This window comes from Rhodnius prolixus, unplaced genomic scaffold (genome assembly GCF_049639745.1).
Source record: "Rhodnius prolixus isolate KJV_2025 unplaced genomic scaffold, Rpr scaffold_3, whole genome shotgun sequence".
Lineage (NCBI taxonomy): Eukaryota > Metazoa > Arthropoda > Insecta > Hemiptera > Reduviidae > Rhodnius > Rhodnius prolixus.
In genome coordinates this window covers 52,188,357-52,210,801 of record NW_027411603.1, presented here as the reverse complement: position 1 = coordinate 52,210,801, position 22,445 = coordinate 52,188,357, and the positions used below count along the sequence as shown (strand labels likewise).

The following is a 22,445-nucleotide window of genomic DNA, read 5'->3' as shown; positions in this document are numbered from 1 at the left end:
ATAAAGGTTTGAAATTTGAATTTGTTTAAAAACCTCTAAAATTTAACCTTCCATATTTCTTTATTTATTATCACTAAAACAATGCCGTTTAACTCAGTTATAGAGCTAAGTATTCTCTACAATTTGGTGAAGAAATCATTGAATTCTAAGAAATAGGAAAAGAGAAATAAATGTATGAATTTTAACGTATTTGCAAACCACTAAAATTTAACCTTCCATATCTCTTTAATTATTATCAGTAAAACAATACGGTTTTATTGAGTTATAGAGGAAACGATTCTCCACAATTTGGTAAAGAAATCATTGAATTCTGATGCATAGGAAGAAAGAAATAAAGGATTGAAATTTGAACGTATTTGAAAACCTCTAAAATTTAACCTTCCATATCTCTTTAATTATTATCACTAAAACAATGCCGTTTAACTCCGTTATAGAGCTAAGTATTCTCTACAATTTGGTGAAGAAATCATTGAATTCTAAGAAATAGGAAAAGAGAAATAAATGTATGAATTTTAACGTATTTGCAAACCACTAAAATTTAACCTTCCATATCTCTTTAATTATTATCAGTAAAACAATACGGTTTTATTGAGTTATAGAGGAAACGATTCTCCACAATTTGGTAAAGAAATCATTGAATTCTGATGCATAGGAAGAAAGAAATAAAGGATTGAAATTTGAACGTATTTGAAAACCTCAAAAATTTAACCTTCTATATCTCTTTAATTATTATCACTAAAACAATGCCGTTTAACTCAGTTATAGAGCTAAGTATTCTCTACAATTTGGTGAAGAAATCATTGAATTCTAAGAAATAGGAAAAGAGAAATAAATGTATGAATTTTAACGTATTTGCAAACCACTAAAATTTAACCTTCCATATCTCTTTAATTATTATCAGTAAAACAATACGGTTTTATTGAGTTATAGAGGAAACGATTCTCCACAATTTGGTAAAGAAATCATTGAATTCTGATGCATAGGAAGAAAGAAATAAAGGATTGAAATTTGAACGTATTTGAAAACCTCTAAAATTTAACCTTCCATATCTCTTTAATTATTATCAGTAAAACCATACGGTATCATTTAGTTATAGAGCTAACTATTCTCTACAATTTGGTGAAGAAAACATTGAATTCTGATGCATAGGAAGAAAGAAATAAAGGATTGAAATTTGAACGTATTTGAAAACCTCTAAAATTTAACCTTCCATATCTCTTTAATTATTATCAGTAAAACAATACGGTTTCATTTAGTTATAGAGCTAACTATTCTCTACAATTTGGTGAAGAAATCATTGAATTCTGATGCATAGGAAGAAAGAAATAAAGGATTGAAATTTGAACGTATTTGAAAACCTCTTAAATTTAACCTTTCATATCTCTTTAATTATTATCAGTAAAACAATACGGTTTTATTGAGTTATAGAGGAAACGATTCTTCACAATTTGGTGAAGAAATCATTGAATTCTGATGCATAGGAAGAAAGAAATAAAAGATTGAAATTTGAACGTATTTGAAAACCTCTAAAATTTAACCTTCCATATCTGTTTAATTATTATCAGTAAAACAATACGGTTTCATTTAGTTATAGAGCTAACTATTCTCTACAATCTGGTGAAGAAATCATTGAATTCTGATGCATAGGAAGAAAGAAATAAAGGATTGAAATTTGAACGTATTTGAAAACCTCTAAAATTTAACCTTCCATATCTCTTTAATTATTATTAGTAAAACAATACGGTTTCATTTAGTTATAGAGCTAACTATTCTCTACAATTTGGTGAAGAAATCATTGATTTCTGTTGAATTTAAGGGAGAAATAAAGGTTTGAAATTTGATTGTATTGAAAAACCTCTAACTTTTAACCTTCCATATCTCTTAAATTATTATCACTAATACAATGCGGTTTAGTTCCGATACAGAGCTAACTATTCTTTACAATTTGGTGAAGAAATCATAGAATTCTGATGAATAGGAAGAAAGAAATAAAGGATTGAAATTTGAACGTATTTGAAAACCTCTAAAATTTAACCTTCCATATCTCTTTAATTATTATCAGTAAAACAATACAGTGTCATTTATTTATAGAGCTAACTATTCTCTACAATTTGGTGAAGAAATCATTGAATTCTGATGCATAGGAAGAAAGAAATAAAGGATTGAAATTTGAACGTATTTGAAAACCTCTAAAATTTAACCTTCCATATCTCTTTAATTGTTATCAGTAAAACAATACAGTTTCATTTAGTTATAGAGCTATCTATTATTTACAATTTGGTAAAGAAATAATTGAATTCTGATGCATAGGAAGAAAGAAATAAAGGATTGAAATTTGAACGTATTTGAAAACCTCTAAAATTTAACCTTCCATATCTCTTTAATTATTATCAGTAAAACAATACGGTTTCATTTAGTTATAGAGCTAACTATTCTCTACAATTTGGTGAAGAAATCATTGATTTCTGTTGAATAGTAAGGGAGAAATAAATGTTTGAAATTTGAACTTATTTAAAAACCTCTGGAATTTAACCTTCCATATCTGATTAATTATTATCACTAAAACAATGCGGTTTCACTTAGTTATAGAGCTAACTATTCTTTACAATTTGGTGAAGAAATCATTGAATTCTGAGGCATAGGAAGAAAGAAATAAAGGATTGAAATTTGAACGTATTTGAAAACCTCTAAAATTTAACCTTCCATATCTCTTTAATTATTATCAGTAAAACAATATGGTTTCATTTAGTTATAGAGCTAACTATTCTCTACAATTTGGTGAAGAAATCATTGATTTCTGTTGAATAGTAAGGGAGAAATAAATGTTTGGAATTTGAACTTATTTAAAAACCTCTGGAATTTAACCTTCCATATCTGATTAATTATTATCACTAAAACAATGCGGTTTCATTCAGTTATCTAGCTATGTAAACTCTACAATTTGCTGAAAAAATCAAAAAATTCTGATGAGTAAGAAGAGAGAAATAATGGTTTGAAATTTGATCGTATTGGAAAACCTCTAAATTTTAACCTTCCATATCTCTTTAATTATTACCACTAAAACAATGCGGATACAGTTATTTATAGAGCTAACTATTCTCTACAATTTGGTGAAGAAATCATTGATTTCTGTTGAATAGTAAGGGAGAAATAAATGTTTGAAATTTGAACTTATTTAAAAACCTCTGGAATTTAACCTTCCATATCTGATTAATTATTATCACTAAAACAATGCGGTTTCATTCAGTTATCTGGCTATGTAAACTCTACAATTTGCTGAAAAAATCAAAAAATTCTGATGAGTAAGAAGAGAGAAATAATGGTTTGAAATTTGATCGTATTGGAAAACCTCTAAATTTTAACCTTCTATATCTCTTTAATTATTACCACTAAAACAATGCGGATACAGTTATTTATAGAGCTAACTATTCTGTTCAAATTGGTGAAGAAATCATTGAATTGTGATGAATAGGAAGAAAGAAATAAAGGTTTGAAATTTGAACATATTTGAAAACCTCTAAAATTTAACCTTCCATATTCTTTAATTATTACCACTAAAACAATGCGGTTTTATTCACTTATAGAGCTAAGTATTCTCCACAATTTGGTGAAGAAATTATTGAATTCTAAAGAATAGGAAGAGAGAAATAAAGGTTTGAAATTTGAACGTATTTGAAAACCTGATAAATTTAACCTTCCATATTTCTTTAAATATTATCACTAAAACAATGCGGATACAGTTATTTATAGAGCTAACTATTCTGTTCAAATTGGTGAAGAAATCATTGAATTGTGATGAATAGGAAGAAAGAAATAAAGGTTTGAAATTTGAACATATTTGAAAACCTCTAAAATTTAACCTTCCATATCTCTTTAATTATTATCAGTAAAACGATACGGTTTCATTTAGATATATAGAGGAAACGATTCTCCACAATTTGGTGAAGAAATCATTGATTTCTGTTGAATAGTAAGGGAGAAATAAATGTTTGAAATTTGAACTTATTTAAAAACCTCTGGAATTTAACCTTCCATATCTGATTAATTATTATCACTAAAACAATGCGGTTTCATTCAGTTATCTAGCTATCTAAACTCTACAATTTGCTGAAAAAATCAAAAAATTCTGATGAGTAAGAAGAGAGAAATAATGGTTTGAAATTTGATCGTATTGGAAAACCTCTAAATTTTAACTTTCCATATCTCTTTAATTATTATCACTAAAACAATGCGGTTTTATTCACTTATAGAGCTAACTATTCTCCACAATTTGGTGAAGAAATTATTGAATTCTAAAGAATAGGAAGAGAGAAATAAAGGTTTGAAATTTGAACGTATTTGAAAACCTGATAAATTTAACCTTCCATATTTCTTTAAATATTATCACTAAAACAATGCGGATACAGTTATTTATAGAGCTAACTATTCTGTTCAAATTGGTGAAGAAATCATTGAATTGTGATGAATAGGAAGAAAGAAATAAAGGTTTGAAATTTGAACATATTTGAAAACCTCTAAAATTTAACCTTCCATATTCTTTAATTATTATCACTAAAACAATGCGGTTTCATTCAGTTATAGAGCTAACTATTCTCTACAATATGCCGAAGAAATCATTGAATTCTGAAGAATAGGAAGAGAGAAATAAAGGTTTGAAATTTGAATTTGTTTAAAAACCTCTAAAATTTAACCTTCCATATTTCTTTAATTATTATTACTAAAACAATGCGGTTTCATTCAGTTATAAAGGTAGCTATTCTCTACAATATGGTGAAGAAATCATTGAATTCTGAAGAATAGGAAGAGAGAAATAAAGGATTGAAATTTGAACGTATTTGAAAACCTCTAAAATTTAACCTTCCATATCTCTTTAATTATTATCAGTAAAACCATACGGTATCATTTAGTTATAGAGCTAACTATTCTCTACAATTTGGTGAAGAAAACATTGAATTCTGATGCATAGGAAGAAAGAAATAAAGGATTGAAATTTGAACGTATTTGAAAACCTCTAAAATTTAACCTTCCATATCTCTTTAATTATTATCAGTAAAACAATACGGTTTCATTTAGTTATAGAGCTAACTATTCTCTACAATTTGGTGAAGAAATCATTGAATTCTGATGCATAGGAAGAAAGAAATAAAGGATTGAAATTTGAACGTATTTGAAAACCTCTTAAATTTAACCTTTCATATCTCTTTAATTATTATCAGTAAAACAATACGGTTTTATTGAGTTATAGAGGAAACGATTCTTCACAATTTGGTGAAGAAATCATTGAATTCTGATGCATAGGAAGAAAGAAATAAAAGATTGAAATTTGAACGTATTTGAAAACCTCTAAAATTTAACCTTCCATATCTGTTTAATTATTATCAGTAAAACAATACGGTTTCATTTAGTTATAGAGCTAACTATTCTCTACAATCTGGTGAAGAAATCATTGAATTCTGATGCATAGGAAGAAAGAAATAAAGGATTGAAATTTGAACGTATTTGAAAACCTCTAAAATTTAACCTTCCATATCTCTTTAATTATTATTAGTAAAACAATACGGTTTCATTTAGTTATAGAGCTAACTATTCTCTACAATTTGGTGAAGAAATCATTGATTTCTGTTGAATAGTAAGGGAGAAATAAAGGTTTGAAATTTGATTGTATTGAAAAACCTCTAACTTTTAACCTTCCATATCTCTTAAATTATTATCACTAATACAATGCGGTTTAGTTCCGATACAGAGCTAACTATTCTTTACAATTTGGTGAAGAAATCATAGAATTCTGATGAATAGGAAGAAAGAAATAATGGATTGAAATTTGAACGTATTTGAAAACCTCTAAAATTTAACCTTCCATATCTCTTTAATTATTATCAGTAAAACAATACAGTGTCATTTATTTATAGAGCTAACTATTCTCTACAATTTGGTGAAGAAATCATTGAATTCTGATGCATAGGAAGAAAGAAATAAAGGATTGAAATTTGAACGTATTTGAAAACCTCTAAAATTTAACCTTCCATATCTCTTTAATTATTATCAGTAAAACAATACAGTTTCATTTAGTTATAGAGCTATCTATTATTTACAATTTGGTAAAGAAATAATTGAATTCTGATGCATAGGAAGAAAGAAATAAAGGATTGAAATTTGAACGTATTTGAAAACCTCTAAAATTTAACCTTCCATATCTCTTTAATTATTATCAGTAAAACAATACGGTTTCATTTAGTTATAGAGCTAACTATTCTCTACAATTTGGTGAAGAAATCATTGATTTCTGTTGAATAGTAAGGGAGAAATAAATGTTTGAAATTTGAACTTATTTAAAAACCTCTGGAATTTAACCTTCCATATCTGATTAATTATTATCACTAAAACAATGCGGTTTCACTTAGTTATAGAGCTAACTATTCTTTACAATTTGGTGAAGAAATCATTGAATTCTGAGGCATAGGAAGAAAGAAATAAAGGATTGAAATTTGAACGTATTTGAAAACCTCTAAAATTTAACCTTCCATATCTCTTTAATTATTATCAGTAAAACAATATGGTTTCATTTAGTTATAGAGCTAACTATTCTCTACAATTTGGTGAAGAAATCATTGATTTCTGTTGAATAGTAAGGGAGAAATAAATGTTTGAAATTTGAACTTATTTAAAAACCTCTGGAATTTAACCTTCCATATCTGATTAATTATTATCACTAAAACAATGCGGTTTCATTCAGTTATCTAGCTATGTAAACTCTACAATTTGCTGAAAAAATCAAAAAATTCTGATGAGTAAGAAGAGAGAAATAATGGTTTGAAATTTGATCGTATTGGAAAACCTCTAAATTTTAACCTTCCATATCTCTTTAATTATTACCACTAAAACAATGCGGATACAGTTATTTATAGAGCTAACTATTCTCTACAATTTGGTGAAGAAATCATTGATTTCTGTTGAATAGTAAGGGAGAAATAAATGTTTGAAATTTGAACTTATTTAAAAACCTCTGGAATTTAACCTTCCATATCTGATTAATTATTATCACTAAAACAATGCGGTTTCATTCAGTTATCTAGCTATGTAAACTCTACAATTTGCTGAAAAAATCAAAAAATTCTGATGAGTAAGAAGAGAGAAATAATGGTTTGAAATTTGATCGTATTGGAAAACCTCTAAATTTTAACCTTCTATATCTCTTTAATTATTACCACTAAAACAATGCGGATACAGTTATTTATAGAGCTAACTATTCTGTTCAAATTGGTGAAGAAATCATTGAATTGTGATGAATAGGAAGAAAGAAATAAAGGTTTGAAATTTGAACATATTTGAAAACCTCTAAAATTTAACCTTCCATATTCTTTAATTATTACCACTAAAACAATGCGGTTTTATTCACTTATAGAGCTAAGTATTCTCCACAATTTGGTGAAGAAATTATTGAATTCTAAAGAATAGGAAGAGAGAAATAAAGGTTTGAAATTTGAACGTATTTGAAAACCTGATAAATTTAACCTTCCATATTTCTTTAAATATTATCACTAAAACAATGCGGATACAGTTATTTATAGAGCTAACTATTCTGTTCAAATTGGTGAAGAAATCATTGAATTGTGATGAATAGGAAGAAAGAAATAAAGGTTTGAAATTTGAACATATTTGAAAACCTCTAAAATTTAACCTTCCATATCTCTTTAATTATTATCAGTAAAACGATACGGTTTCATTTAGATATATAGAGGAAACGATTCTCCACAATTTGGTGAAGAAATCATTGATTTCTGTTGAATAGTAAGGGAGAAATAAATGTTTGAAATTTGAACTTATTTAAAAACCTCTGGAATTTAACCTTCCATATCTGATTAATTATTATCACTAAAACAATGCGGTTTCATTCAGTTATCTAGCTATCTAAACTCTACAATTTGCTGAAAAAATCAAAAAATTCTGATGAGTAAGAAGAGAGAAATAATGGTTTGAAATTTGATCGTATTGGAAAACCTCTAAATTTTAACTTTCCATATCTCTTTAATTATTATCACTAAAACAATGCGGTTTTATTCACTTATAGAGCTAACTATTCTCCACAATTTGGTGAAGAAATTATTGAATTCTAAAGAATAGGAAGAGAGAAATAAAGGTTTGAAATTTGAACGTATTTGAAAACCTGATAAATTTAACCTTCCATATTTCTTTAAATATTATCACTAAAACAATGCGGATACAGTTATTTATAGAGCTAACTATTCTGTTCAAATTGGTGAAGAAATCATTGAATTGTGATGAATAGGAAGAAAGAAATAAAGGTTTGAAATTTGAATTTGTTTAAAAACCTCTAAAATTTAACCTTCCATATTTCTTTAATTATTATTACTAAAACAATGCGGTTTCATTCAGTTATAAAGGTAGCTATTCTCTACAATATGGTGAAGAAATCATTGAATTCTGAAGAATAGGAAGAGAGAAATAAAGGTTTGAAATTTGAACGTATTTGAAAACCTCAAAAATTTAACCTTCTATATTTTTTTTAATTATTATCACTAAAACAATGCCGTTTAACTCAGTTATAGAGCTAAGTATTCTCTACAATTTGGTGAAGAAATCATTGAATTCTAAGAAATAGGAAAAGAGAAATAAATGTATGAATTTTAACGTATTTGCAAACCACTAAAATTTAACCTTACATATCTCTTTAATTATTATAACTAAAACAATGCTGTTGAACTCAGTGATTTTGTTCATTTTTCTTTATATTTAAAATTGCTGTATCTCCGATCTTATTAGTGATAGACCTGCGAGAATCTGTAGAATTATAGTACACTTTTATCTTAACATATGTGCAAAACTACAGCTTTCTATCTCGATTTTTGAAATAGATATAGGGTAGGAAATTTTGTGATTTTGTTCATTTTCTTTATAATTAAAATTGCTGTATCTCCTGTCTTATTAGAGATAGACCTGTGAGAATCTGTAGAATTATAGTACTCTTTTACCTTAACATTTGTGCAATACTACAGCTTTCTATCCCTATATTTGAAGAAGATATACGGCAGGAAATTTTGAGATTTTGTTCATTTTCTTTATATTTAAAATTGCTGTATCTCCGGTCTTATTAATGATAGACCTGCGATAATCTGCAGAATTATAGTACTCTTTTACCTTAACATTTGTGCAAAACTACAGCAGTCTATCTCAATTCTTGAAAAATATAAAGTCCAGGAAATTTTGAGATTTTGTTCATTTTCATTATATTTAAAATTTCTGTATCTCCGTCTTATTAGTTATAGACCTGCGAGAATCTGTAGAATTATAGTACTCTTTAATCTTAACATATGTGCAAAACTACAGATTTTTATCTCGATTTTTGAAATAGATATAGGGCAGGAAATTTTGAGATTTTGTTCATTTTCTTTATATTTAAAATTGCTGTATCTCCTGTCTTATTAGTGATAGACCTGCGAGAATCTGTAGAATTATAGTACTCTTTTACCTTAATATTTGTCCAAAACTACAGCTTTCTATCTCAATTTTTGATAAAGATATTGGGCAGGAAATTTTGAGATTTTGTTCATTTTCTTTATATTTAAAATTCTTGTATCTCCGGTCTTATAATTGATAGACCTGCGAGAATCTGTAGAATTATAGTACTCTTTTACCTTAACATTTGAGCAATACTACTGCTTTCTATCTCAATTTTTGAAAAAGATATAGCGTAATAAATTTTGAGATTTTGTTCATTTTCTTTATATTTAAAATTGCTGTATCCCCTGTCTTATTTTTGATAGACTTGCGAGAATCTCTACAATTAAAGTACTCATTTACCTTAACATTAGTGCAATACTACAGCTTACTATCTCAATTTTTGAAAAAGATATAGGGCAGGAAATTTTGAGATTTTGTTCATTTTCTTTATATTGAAAAATGGCTGTATCTCCGGTCTTATTAATGATAGCCCTGCGATAATCTGTACAATTAAAGTACTCTTTTACCTTAACATTTGTGCAAAATTACAGCTTTCTATCTCAATTTTTGAAAAAGATATAGTGTAAGAAATTTTGAAATTTTGTTCATTTTCTTTATATTTAAAATTGCTGTATCCCCTGTCTTATTTTTGATAGACTTGCGAGAATCTCTACAATTAAAGTACTCATTTACCTTAACATTTGTGCAATACTACAGCTTTCTATCTCAATTTTTGAAAAAGATATAGGGCAGGAAATTTTGAGATTTTGTTCATTTTCTTTATATTGAAAAATGGCTGTATCTCCGGTCTTATTAATGATAGCCCTGCGATAATCTGTACAATTAAAGTACTCTTTTACCTTAACATTTGTGCAAAATTACAGTTTTATATCTCAATTTATGAAAAAGATATAGTGTAGGAAATTTTGAGATTTTTTTCATTTTTTTTATATTTAGAATTTCTGTATCTCCGGTCATATTAGTGATAGACCTTCGAGAATCTGTTGAATTATTGTACTCTTTTACCTTAACAATTGTGCAAAACTACAGCTTTCTATCTCAATTTTTGAAAAAGATATAGGGTAGGAAATTTTGAGATTTTGTTCATTTTCGTTATATTTAGAATTGCTGTATCTCCGGTCATATTAGTGATAGACCTGCGAGAATCTGTTGAATTATTGTGCTCTTTTACCTCAACAATTGTGCGAAACTACAGCTTTTAATCTCAATTTTTGAAAAAGATATAGGGCAGGAAATTTTGAGATTTTGTTCATTTTTTTTATATTTAAAATTGCTGTATCTCCCGTCTGATTAGTGATAGCCCCGCGATCATCTGTACAATTAAAGTACTCTTTTACCTTAACATTTGTGCAATACTACAGCTTTCTATCTCAATTTTTGAAAAAGATATAGCGTAAGAAATTTTGAGATTTTGTTCATTTTCTTTATATTTAAAATTGCTGTATCCCCTGCCTTATTTTTGATAGACTTGCGAGAAACTGTACAATTAAAGTACTCTTTTACCTTAACATTTGTGCAATACTACAGCTTTCTATCTCAATTTTTGAAAAAGATATAGCGTTAGAAATTTTGAGATTTTGTTCATTTTCTTTATATTTAAAATTGCTGTATCTCCTGTCTTATTTTTGATAGACCTGCGAGAATCTGTACAATTAAAGTACTCTTTTACCTTAACAATTGTGCAAAACTACAGCTTTCTATCTCAATTTTTGAAAAAGATATAGGGCAGGAAATTTTGAGATTTTGTCTATTTTCTTTATATTTAAAATTGCTGTATCTACGGTGTTATTAATGATAGACCTGCGATAATCTGTAGAATTATTGTACTCTTTTATCTAAACGTATGTGCAAAACTACAGCTTTCTGTCTCGATTTTTGAAATTAAAACTGTAGGATAGTTGTATAATGGTTGATCATCAAAAACTGCACGAAAAAGCGTAACGTTGAAAAACACCCAACTTTGACAATTTTTTTCTCTTTTTCTATAATTCTGTACAATTTGGTACAGAAATCATTGAATTCTGATGAATAGGAATAGAGAAATACAGGTTTGAATTTGAACTTATTTAAAAACCTCCTAAATTTAACCTTCCATATTTCTTTAATTATTATCACTAATACAATGCGGTTGTTGTTCTTTTATAGAGCTAACTATTCTCTACAATTTGGTGAAGAAATCATAGAGTTCTGATGAATAGGAAGAGAGAAATAAAGGTTTGAAATTTGAACGTATTTGAAAACCTCCAAATTTCAACCTTCTATATCTCTTTAATCATTATCAGTAAAACAATGCGGTTGTTGTTCTTTTATAGAGCAAACTATTCTGTTTAATTTGGTGACGAAATCATTGAATTTTGATGAATAGGAAGAGAGAAATAAAGGTTTGAAATTTGATCGTATTAGAAAACCTCCAAATTTCAACCTTCTATATCTCTTTAATCATTATCAGTAAAACAATGCGGTTGTTGTTCTTTTATAGAGCTAACTATTCTCTACAATTTGGTGAAGAAATCATTGAATTTTGATGAATAGGAAGAGAGAAATAAAGGTTTGAAATTTGATCGTATTAGAAAACCTCCAAATTTCAACCTTCTATATCTCTTTAATCATTATCAGTAAAACAATGCGGTTGTTGTTCTTTTTTAGAGCTAACTATTCTCTACAATTTGGTGAAGAAATCATTGAATTTTGATGAATAGGAAGAGAGAAATAAAGGTTTGAAATTTGATCGTATTAGAAAACCTCGAAATTTCAACCTTCTATATCTCTTTAATCATTATCAGTAAAACAATGCGGTTGTTGTTCTTTTATAGAGCTACCTATTCTCTACAATTTGGTGAAGAAATCATTGAATTTTGATGAATAGGAAGAGAGAAATAAAGGTTTGTAATTTGATCGTATTAGAAAACCTCCAAATTTCAACCTTCCATATCTCTTTAATTATTATCACTATATCAATGCGGTTTCATTCAGTTGTAGAGCTAACTATTCTCGATAAATTGGTAAAGAAATCATTGAATTCTGAAGCATATGAAGAGAGAAATAAATGTTTGAAATTTGAACTTATTTAAAAACCTCTAAAATTTAACCTTCCATATCTCTTTAATTATTGAAACTAAAACAATGCCGTTGAACTCAGATATACAGCTAACTATTCTCTACAATTTGGTAAAAAAAATCATTGAATTCTAATGAATAGGAAGAGAGAAGTAAAGGTTTGAAATTTGATCGTATTGGAAAACCTCTAAATTTTAACTTTCCATATCTCTTTAATCATTATCAGTAAAACCATGCGGTTGTTGTTTTTTTATAGAGCTAACTATTCTCTACAATTTGGTGAAGAAATAATTGAATTCTGATGAATAGGAAGAGAGAAATAAAGGTTTGAAATTTGAACGTATTTGAAAACCTCTAAATTGTAACCTTTCATATCTCTTCAATTATTATCACTAATACAATGCGGTTTAGTTCCGATACTGAGCTAACTATTCTCTACAATTTGGTGAAGAAATCATTGAATTCTGAAGCATAAGAAGAAAGTAATAAATGTTTGAAATTTGAACGTGTTTGAAAACCTCTCAAATTTAACCTTCCATATTTCTTTAATTATTGTCACTAAAATAATGTGGTTTCATTCAGTTATAGAGCTAACTATTCTCTACAATTTAGTGATGAAATCATTCAATTGTGAAGCATAGGAAGAAGGAAATAAAGATTTTAAATTTGAACGTATTTGAAAACCTATAAAATTTAACCTTCCATATCTCTTTAATTATTGTCACTAAAATAATGTGGTTTCATTCAGTTATAGAGCTAACTATTCTCTGCAATTTAGTGATGAAATCATTCAATTGTGAAGCATAGGAAGAAGGAAATAAAGGTTTGAAATTTGATCGTATTAGAAAACCTCTAAATTGTAACCTTCCATATCTCTTTAATTATTATCACTAAAACAATGCCTTTTAACTCATTTATAGAGCTATCTATTCTCTACAATTTAGTGATGAAGTCATTCAATTGTGAAGCATAGGAAGAAGGAAATAAAGGTTTGAAATTTGAACGTATTTGAAAACCTATAAAATTTAACCTTCCTTATCTCTTTAATTATTATCAGTAAAACAATACGGTTTCATTTAGTTATAGAGCTATTTATTCTTTACAATTTGGTAAAGAAATAATTGAATTCTGATACATAGGAAGAAAGAAATAAAGGATTGAAATTTGAACGTATTTGAAAACCTCTAAAATTTAACCTTCCATATCTCTTTAATTATTATCACTAATACAATGCGGTTTAGTTCCGATACTGAGCTAACTATTCTCTACAATTTGGTGAAGAAATCATTGAATTCTGAAGCATAAGAAGAAAGTAATAAATGTTTGAAATTTGAACGTGTTTGAAAACCTCTCAAATTTAACCTTCCATATTTCTTTAATTATTGTCACTAAAATAATGTGGTTTCATTCAGTTATAGAGCTATCTATTCTCTACAATTTAGTGAAGAAATCATTCAATTGTGAAGCATAGGAAGAAGGAAATAAAGATTTTAAATTTGAACGTATTTGAAAACCTATAAAATTTAACCTTTCATATCTCTTTAATTATTGTCACTAAAATAATGTGGTTTCATTCAGTTATAGAGCTAACTATTCTCTACAATTTAGTGATGAAATCATTCAATTGTGAAGCATAGGAAGAAGGAAATAAAGGTTTGAAATTTGATCGTATTAGAAAACCTATAAAATTTAACCTTTCATATCTCTTTAATTATTGTCACTAAAATAATGTGGTTTCATTCAGTTATAGAGCTAACTATTCTCTACAATTTAGTGATGAAATCATTCAATTGTGAAGCATAGGAAGAAGGAAATAAAGGTTTGAAATTTGATCGTATTAGAAAACCTCTAAAATTTAACCTTCCATATCTCTTCAATTATTATCACTAATACAATGCGGTTTAGTTCCGATACTGAGCTAACTATTCTCTACAATTTGGTGAAGAAATCATTGAATTCTGAAGCATAAGAAGAAAGTAATAAATGTTTGAAATTTGAACGTGTTTGAAAACCTCTCAAATTTAACCTTCCATATTTCTTTAATTATTGTCACTAAAATAATGTGGTTTCATTCAGTTATAGAGCTAACTATTCTCTACAATTTGGTGAAGAAATCATTGAATTCTGAAGCATAAGAAGAAAGTAATAAATGTTTGAAATTTGAACGTGTTTGAAAACCTCTCAAATTTAACCTTCCATATTTCTTTAATTATTGTCACTAAAATAATGTGGTTTCATTCAGTTATAGAGCTAACTATTCTCTACAATTTAGTGAAGAAATCATTCAATTGTGAAGCATAGGAAGAAGGAAATAAAGATTTTAAATTTGAACGTATTTGAAAACCTATAAAATTTAACCTTTCATATCTCTTTAATTATTGTCACTAAAATAATGTGGTTTCATTCAGTTATAGAGCTAACTATTCTCTACAATTTAGTGATGAAATCATTCAATTGTGAAGCATAGGAAGAAGGAAATAAAGGTTTGAAATTTGATCGTATTAGAAAACCTCTAAATTGTAACCTTCCATATCTCTTTAATTATTATCACTAAAACAATGCCTTTTAACTCATTTATAGAGCTATCTATTCTCTACAACTTAGTGATGAAGTCATTCAATTGTGAAGCATAGGAAGAAGGAAATAAAGGTTTGAAATTTGAACGTATTTGAAAACCTATAAAATTTAACCTTCCTTATCTCTTTAATTATTATCAGTAAAACAATACGGTTTCATTTAGTTATAGAGCTAACTATTCTCTACAATTTAGTGATGAAATCATTCAATTGTGAAGCATAGGAAGAAGGAAATAAAGGTTTGAAATTTGAACGTATTTGAAAACCTATAAAATTTAACCTTCCTTATCTCTTTAATTATTATCAGTAAATCAATGCGGTTTATTAATATTAAACATATTATTTAATATTAGTATTAAAAAAATATGTATGATAGACAAAAATAGAAACTAACCATCAAATGTTTTCGTGGTTAAAGTCACGCTAACTTATGTAAAGCGGTTCTGTAATTAGGGCATTAAACCTACTAGATTATTTAAAGCGTTCATGCAGAATTATATTATAGGGCAGAGAAAGGTATTTGGCCTATTTTTTAGGTGATTAATTTTTTCGTCAAAATATCGTCGGTCTTGTAGATTTAGAATTATTTTGTGATATTACAGGAAATTATGCGTTTTTAGGTTCTCTATGGAAGGAAATCCATAGGCAAAATTAGTGTTTAAATATGTCGCTAAAAAATTTGAGGAATTGTAGAAAGTTATTTGACTCTGTAGTGTGTATTACTTGAACAATTTTTCACTTCCTCTTGTTAGTTCTTTTTTCTTACTTTTATTATTTCCTTGAAAATAACTAAGAGCTGATAAAGTTTAAACTTGGTATTCTAATTGAGCTGTGAGAGGTTATTTACACTTGTGTTTGGAAGCTTTACCTGAAGTGACATTTCTTATTTCTGCGTGCAATAAGTGTTTTATTGACTCCTCTAGAATTTTACTTCAACCTGGCGGACTTTACATCCAACTACCAAACTAGGTGTCATGGACGGAGGCGACTAGCAAACAAACTTTACTGTAAAATTCTCATATTAATCATTAAATAAAATCCAATGCTTAGACCGGGAACCCACTAAACCAACAATACATTTTAGCTTTGCGGGTCTCGCCTCTATCCGCTCGGCTACCGTGGCGCCGCTCTAATTTTACTTAAAATTAAAATATATTTTTTAGAATTCCGTGGAGGTGGAAAATCCAGAGTATTTTTTGGCTAGAGGAAAAGCGCATGAGTTTTTCAAGACAAAAGTTTTTGCTTTTACTTTTTATGTTCTAGAAGAGTAGAAATGATCATTTGATAAAGGATAAAAGGCGTCCATAAAGACTGTGGACGCCAATATTACAGCTAAATACTCAATTTATCTTTCTAAACAGCTGGAACATTATCTAGAACGACCGGCAGTTATATCCATCCAATGAATTGTTGGCAACACTGCCATTTGAATACTGATCTGATGGTTGAGGGTAGAAGGAAGTCAACACTGTGCAATTGTTCGCTTTTTTTTTTTTTTTGAATATATGTTGAGCATACATTTAATGTGAACCCGAGTAATGTTCAACTTATTTCACCATATCCAACGTCAGACAGTCGATTCTATGTCAGCATGGGATTTATATGCCCATTTTTTTTGTATGGAAGGCTACAGACAAAATATTGGTTATATTCTATTTGTTCCTGATTATTTATGGGCTTTTCTATAAATCTTCCTATACAAAATGTGGGTGCATCCTGCTGTCTCTCTCTCCGTAGTTGCATTGATCTGAACAAAACAATATACTTACTGAACGAAAATTGAACAGTTAAAAATGGAACAACGCGGCCCAAGGAGTGAAGTGGACATTTCCTAGATTCATAGAAAAATCTTACAAAGGCTCAGCGGAAGGCAGATCACTTGCTTCACTTGAACGGAAATCGATATTTCAGTCACGTTACGTCAAACTGGCTATGCCACGTAAATCGTGTTCAATTCTGGCTGGAATCTAAGCTCGAGCCACCTACAACACATTAATAGAACATACTTTTTGTTTTTGTAAGTAAAAATATTCAAGAATTAGCATTTTCAAATATATTTTGTATAAAACTATATTTAAATGGAGATTTTTTGTTTTTTTGGCTAGCAGACAATTAGTAAATTGTACTTTTACCTAGAACTGTCAATTTAATTGTCAATTATGAAGCGCTTGGTCAATTCGACTTATGAATAAGTTAGTGGATGGAACGGGGAGCATTCTTCAGCCCGTCACACTACGTCTTACATCGCCTTTCATGCCCATTTAGCTCCTTTTATGTTACTTCATTCGGTTTCCTTACACAGTTATTCCAGTTAATTAAAACAGTTAACTTAAAGCTTGAAGTTAACTCTAATCCCCAGTTATTCTTCAGTACCTTGATTATTCTTGATACATCCTTAATAAATTAATCCACTCGCCCCTCTTGCTGCTGGGCTGTTCAAATACAATTTAGTGCCTTACCATAATTTATTAACACCTCTTCTTTACACCTTTAATTCTTCATCCATACCATGTCTTCTATAATCATTGTATTTCAGCCATCTGAATGTATCATTAGGGCCTCGGAAGGGCCGACCGATTCCAAACCAAGATTGAGGTAATCTTCCTTAATTTAAATGATTGGGAAAATCTCTGTACAAATTTAAAGAAAATATTATTATTATTATGACTATTATTTTAATGATTTAAGGCGCGTCAACATCTCAGGTTATTGGTGCCCGGAGCTTTTTTCAGTGCACTGCCGGCCTCCGGACAGTGTTCTCTCGTTACAGACAACACTGTCTATCACCGGACAGTGAGCTGTAAGAAGCTCCTAGGAAGAGAATATCTAAGGGTCAGCAGCTGGATTCGAACCCGTGATCTCCGCGTGAGAATCCATTACGCTAACCGCATAGCTAATCCCTTCCCTTAATACTATTATTATTGTTGTTTTTTTCGGCGCATCGACTGCTTGGCCATTAGCGCCGATTATTATTGTTATACAGAGATGCAGCGAGCTTATTTGCGTTTTTGGCACGGTCTCTACTACTTCTTATTGTTGTACCGTGATGACTTCGTAGCCGCTTCTGATGGGCAGGAAGCCTTATGTTTAGGAAAATTCTGTTTAAAGAAAAACCGGAATAGTGATCATAAATCGTGTATAATCGTGTATAGAAAGAGGATATCCGCTTTAAAAAAAAAAAAGAAGAAGAAGAAGAAATTCTTACTCGTGTTATACATCTAAAATTGTCCACCAGAAGTGGTATTGCCCTAAGAATAATTATTTAAGGGATTTTAATGGCTGAAATGAGGTTTAATAACTCACTTATTCTGAGCGTGTCTATTGTCTGCTGAAAACGTAAACTCATTCTGCTGAGAGAGAGTGAGAGAGGAAGGAAAAAAAAGGGACTTATACAGTCAGCCAATCCATTAGCAATATTTCCGCACGCTTGACCCTATTGGAAGGAATGTGTCTCCCACTTCTGTGCTCACTCACACCATCCAATCAGACGACAGACAGCACTCTATTTCATCCCTACCACCTACAACAAACACAGAATCCCAGTTCTTGGTACAATTATTTCCTCTCTACATGATTCATGAAATTGCTATCGCTGAGTTACTGTGGGTAAAACTTTTCTACCTCTTTTCTACGGTGGGGTACGTCTGAAAACCCGTTGTCATTTCTACATGGAATGAATGTCTGCCAAAAAAAAATTTTTTTTTTATTTTATTTATTTTCTTTAATGGCTTTAGAAGATTAAGAAAAGAGAAACTACCATGAACTTCGCTTGCGTTGTTGGGTCTAAGATTGCGACAAGCAGAGTTCGGTGTGTTGCTATAAATTCCAAGTGTGAGGAGAGTTACAACAGTAAGTAATGAATTATTCACATTATTTCAACTCCGAAATTTGAGTTTCAAAACAAATGCACGAATACTATTAGAGAAAGTAAAGGCCGTTTCAAAGCAAACCATTTCCCATTAAACCAGTCATAAAATTTTGGAAGTGACGAAAACTAATAACACCTTCAATGTAAAGTCCTAAATTTTACCTGTGGGGGCTTCACCATGTAGTTGTCGAAGTTCAACGCCAAGTTTTCTGCAACTCCAAACTCGTCGTAACATCTCCCGAGAGAATTCTTACTTGTATAACACAACTTCCAAGTAGAAGCTTGGCTTCATCATCGTACCATGCAAGTTTATCACACTGAACAACATAAGACGCATTAATTATTCTATTTAAAATAACCTTAAATAAATAACCTTATTTCATTGTTGATTTTTTTTAGCTTGTTGCATTTCTTTAGGGAACTAAAAATGACTGGTGTTTGGCGCGCAAGTAAGGTTACGTTAGGTTAGATTGTTTATTTTCTATAAAAGTGTTGACTTTATTGTCTAAAAACTTTCGAAGACTAATGATGCGGCTCACTTTAGATAGGTTTATCAGGGTCGAATTTCTAACCTAAAATGCATTGTTTCGCTACAAAGTTGTCTAGGCGTTTATATTAGATCACGTAAGTTCTTTAAGTTCTATTTTGTTTATGTTATTTCTTTTATGTACTTTAAATTCTTGTTTATATTTCTGTTTCTTCTAACAAATTAACTTATACCTGTTTTTAAAATAAATTAAGCCTTTTACAGGCTGTATTTACAGCAAATTACAACAACAAATAATTTTTGTTTTGTTTTAAACTTCTTTTGTATTGCGTTAGTTATACTGACATTTTTAAATTTTATGGAACCTTCTGTTTCTACTGATTCAATGAGATTCAATTGAAAGTGATTCATTCCTTACATTTAATGTACTTTGGATCATTTAAACATAAACTTAGCACTTCACTTATTAACTTTGTAGTTCTCATTATTATTATTATTGCTATTATTTATTATTATTATTATTATTATTTGGTTATTCTTCTACTAAAGAAGTAAAATTATGCTCTCTCTGTAATCTGAGAGCCAAAGAAACTGTGTTTCATTTTTAGTAATCTGCCCTGTTCTGATTGAGTTCCGCCCAAAATTTTTTAAAAAGCGTAGTCTAAATTTTGATGAATTTATTGAATGTTTGGATGGGAAGGATTGGCTAAGTCTGATCAAAATTTGCAAAGAAGCTATAGCAATATAGAATCTTTCTAATATCGGAGTTTAACTATTAAATTATCTATAAATTTGCAATAATTATTATTATATTTAAAACATTTACTGTCGATTAACTATAAACTTCATGGTTTTACTTGTTTTTCATTTATTTACTTTATTTAGAGTTGACCTTTTATAAGTTTTTTATTTATGTTTATTTCTCATCTCTTTGTTATTATTGTTCTTTACATTATTGCATATGGAGTAAATGCTTCATTGTAACTCTTTCTTTTGTGTTTTTTGTAGTTTTATCTTTTTAGCAAGAAGTATTATTATTTTTTTTTTTAATTTATTTATTTATATAAAGTGTTTTTGAAGCCTGAGTTGCTAATTATAAATTTCTGGGTGTTTGACGACTCTTCAGACGGCCTAAGAACCATGAATATGTCTGTCTGTGCTTTTGTATTTGTATTTCAAAGTTTATAATTATTTAAAACTTTTTAAAAAAGACTTCTTATTATTATTATTATTTAAGAAGATCTATCGGATGTTCGGAGAAGACCAAATCTATGGCTTCATGATTTGCACGAACAGATAGGGCTACTGGGGGTGCTGATTTGTTTGGAATTAGTCCTGCCTGAGATTGCTCTTACAAAGCAATGAAACCAATCAGTCCGATTAGTTCTAGTTGCAATTTAATTGAATCGATAAAATCTGACATTTATTTGAAATTGAATGATTTTTGTTCCCTCCCCAATGAATGGGACGATTTGATGAGCATTTTGATAGCATTTTTAAACTGCATCTAACTAACTTCGATACGCTTAGCTCTTCCATAAATTATACCATATAATCGTAAAAACCCACATTATTAATGTGCATGCATTTGTAAATGCGTTTACTGTATCAGCTTAAATGCAGCCAACCATGGTGGGTATTTGTTACCCACCCAGCTGATTTCTAACCCATCCCCTAATACCATTAGACTCCATGGAATAGCATCACACAGGGAAATCCAACCCGCCCAGAGCTTTTCATAATGCAAACAGTTTGTAAAATCAAAATGATTCTACAGACTGACAACAGATTGTGATCTCTCTCTCTGTACATGAACACGTGTCTTCCGTTAATACTGTAACAAACGTAAAGACAGAAATCTATGTTCAGGTTAACATTTAGGGCATCCTGTAAGGTTGCGAATATTTTCTCGTTTGAATTGATTTTTGAATGAAACGTGCTAACTTTTTTACTTCCTCTCTCTCAAACCGGAAGTGTGTAGATTTATATATTTATTTATTTTTGAATACGAAAAGATGTTTAGTACGAATTTATCTTTCTGTCCATAGTCGGTCTGAATCCGGCATAACACTCTTGTTGACTCTCTGATAAGGATCTTTCCAGGACATACTTAGAATTAAATAGCAAGCTACGGATCGTATCTTCCTGTATTAAAAGTTGAGAGGCGAATTTTTTTTTTTATAGATTCTAGAAAATGGCGTATACCTTGGGTTGCGTTAAATTGGGGAAAACTACAATTTAGTGGTGAGCAAGCGAAGGAGAGGGTGAGACTTACAAACCGCTGTTTAAGGAATATAAAATTCAGCACTTCCGTTGAAATGCAGCTTAAAGAGGATGACAACTAAGAAGTAATAAGCAACATTTCGTCACTTGTAAGTGACCTGTCCAAAAGAGGTTATCTAGGTGCCAGTTCATTGCCCCGCTAGAGGTTTACCCTGAACTTTTTTTCATTCCTGATAGAATAAAAGGGAAAAGTATGTATATACAAACCCTTATATATAATACATATATACGTATGTTTGTTGGTGTGTGTGTGTGTGTATAATGTTATGCATAATGAAAAGAAAATGTATTAAAAAAAGAAGAGCAAACCGCGTGTTTCTTATATCCTGCTATTAAAACTACGGGAAATAAGGTTTTTCTTCGTCTGATTAGAGTGTGAGTGTGTTGTTTCAAGGTTTGAAAGGTCATGGCGGGTTTTGTTACGTAATAATAACAACCCTTTTTCATGGGAGGGAGAGGCCAGCACACCCAAGGGGTGGAATATTAAGATAAAATGGAAATTGTAAATTTAGGAACCGCCCTTGGCTGTTAGTAATAATCGCCAAACAATAAATTAGCACATTATCTTTGGGGGTTTATGAAAGTGGAGTTGGGGTTTTATCTATACTCACTGCAAAAGGATGGGTTTTGTAATATCCACAAACCCTTCCAAAGACAGTATGGTTCTTCATTCTCTAAACAATCCTTATCTTTA

General features: G+C 29.5%; 1 protein-coding gene and 1 long non-coding RNA gene across 2 annotated transcripts in view; one reads left to right on the top strand and one right to left on the bottom strand.

The window, feature by feature from the left end:
* Positions 1 to 22,445, top strand: part of eag (potassium voltage-gated channel protein ether a go-go) — a 364,129-nt gene that overhangs the window by 96,878 nt on the left and 244,806 nt on the right. The gene's annotated exons all lie outside the window — the stretch shown is intronic.
* LOC141453546 (uncharacterized) lies at positions 16,901 to 19,388 on the bottom strand. The gene is made up of 3 exons (XR_012458053.1): positions 19,144 to 19,388; positions 17,573 to 17,743; positions 16,901 to 17,095 (listed from the first exon to the last, which is right to left on the bottom strand). It is a non-coding gene; the product is annotated as an uncharacterized lncRNA (long non-coding RNA).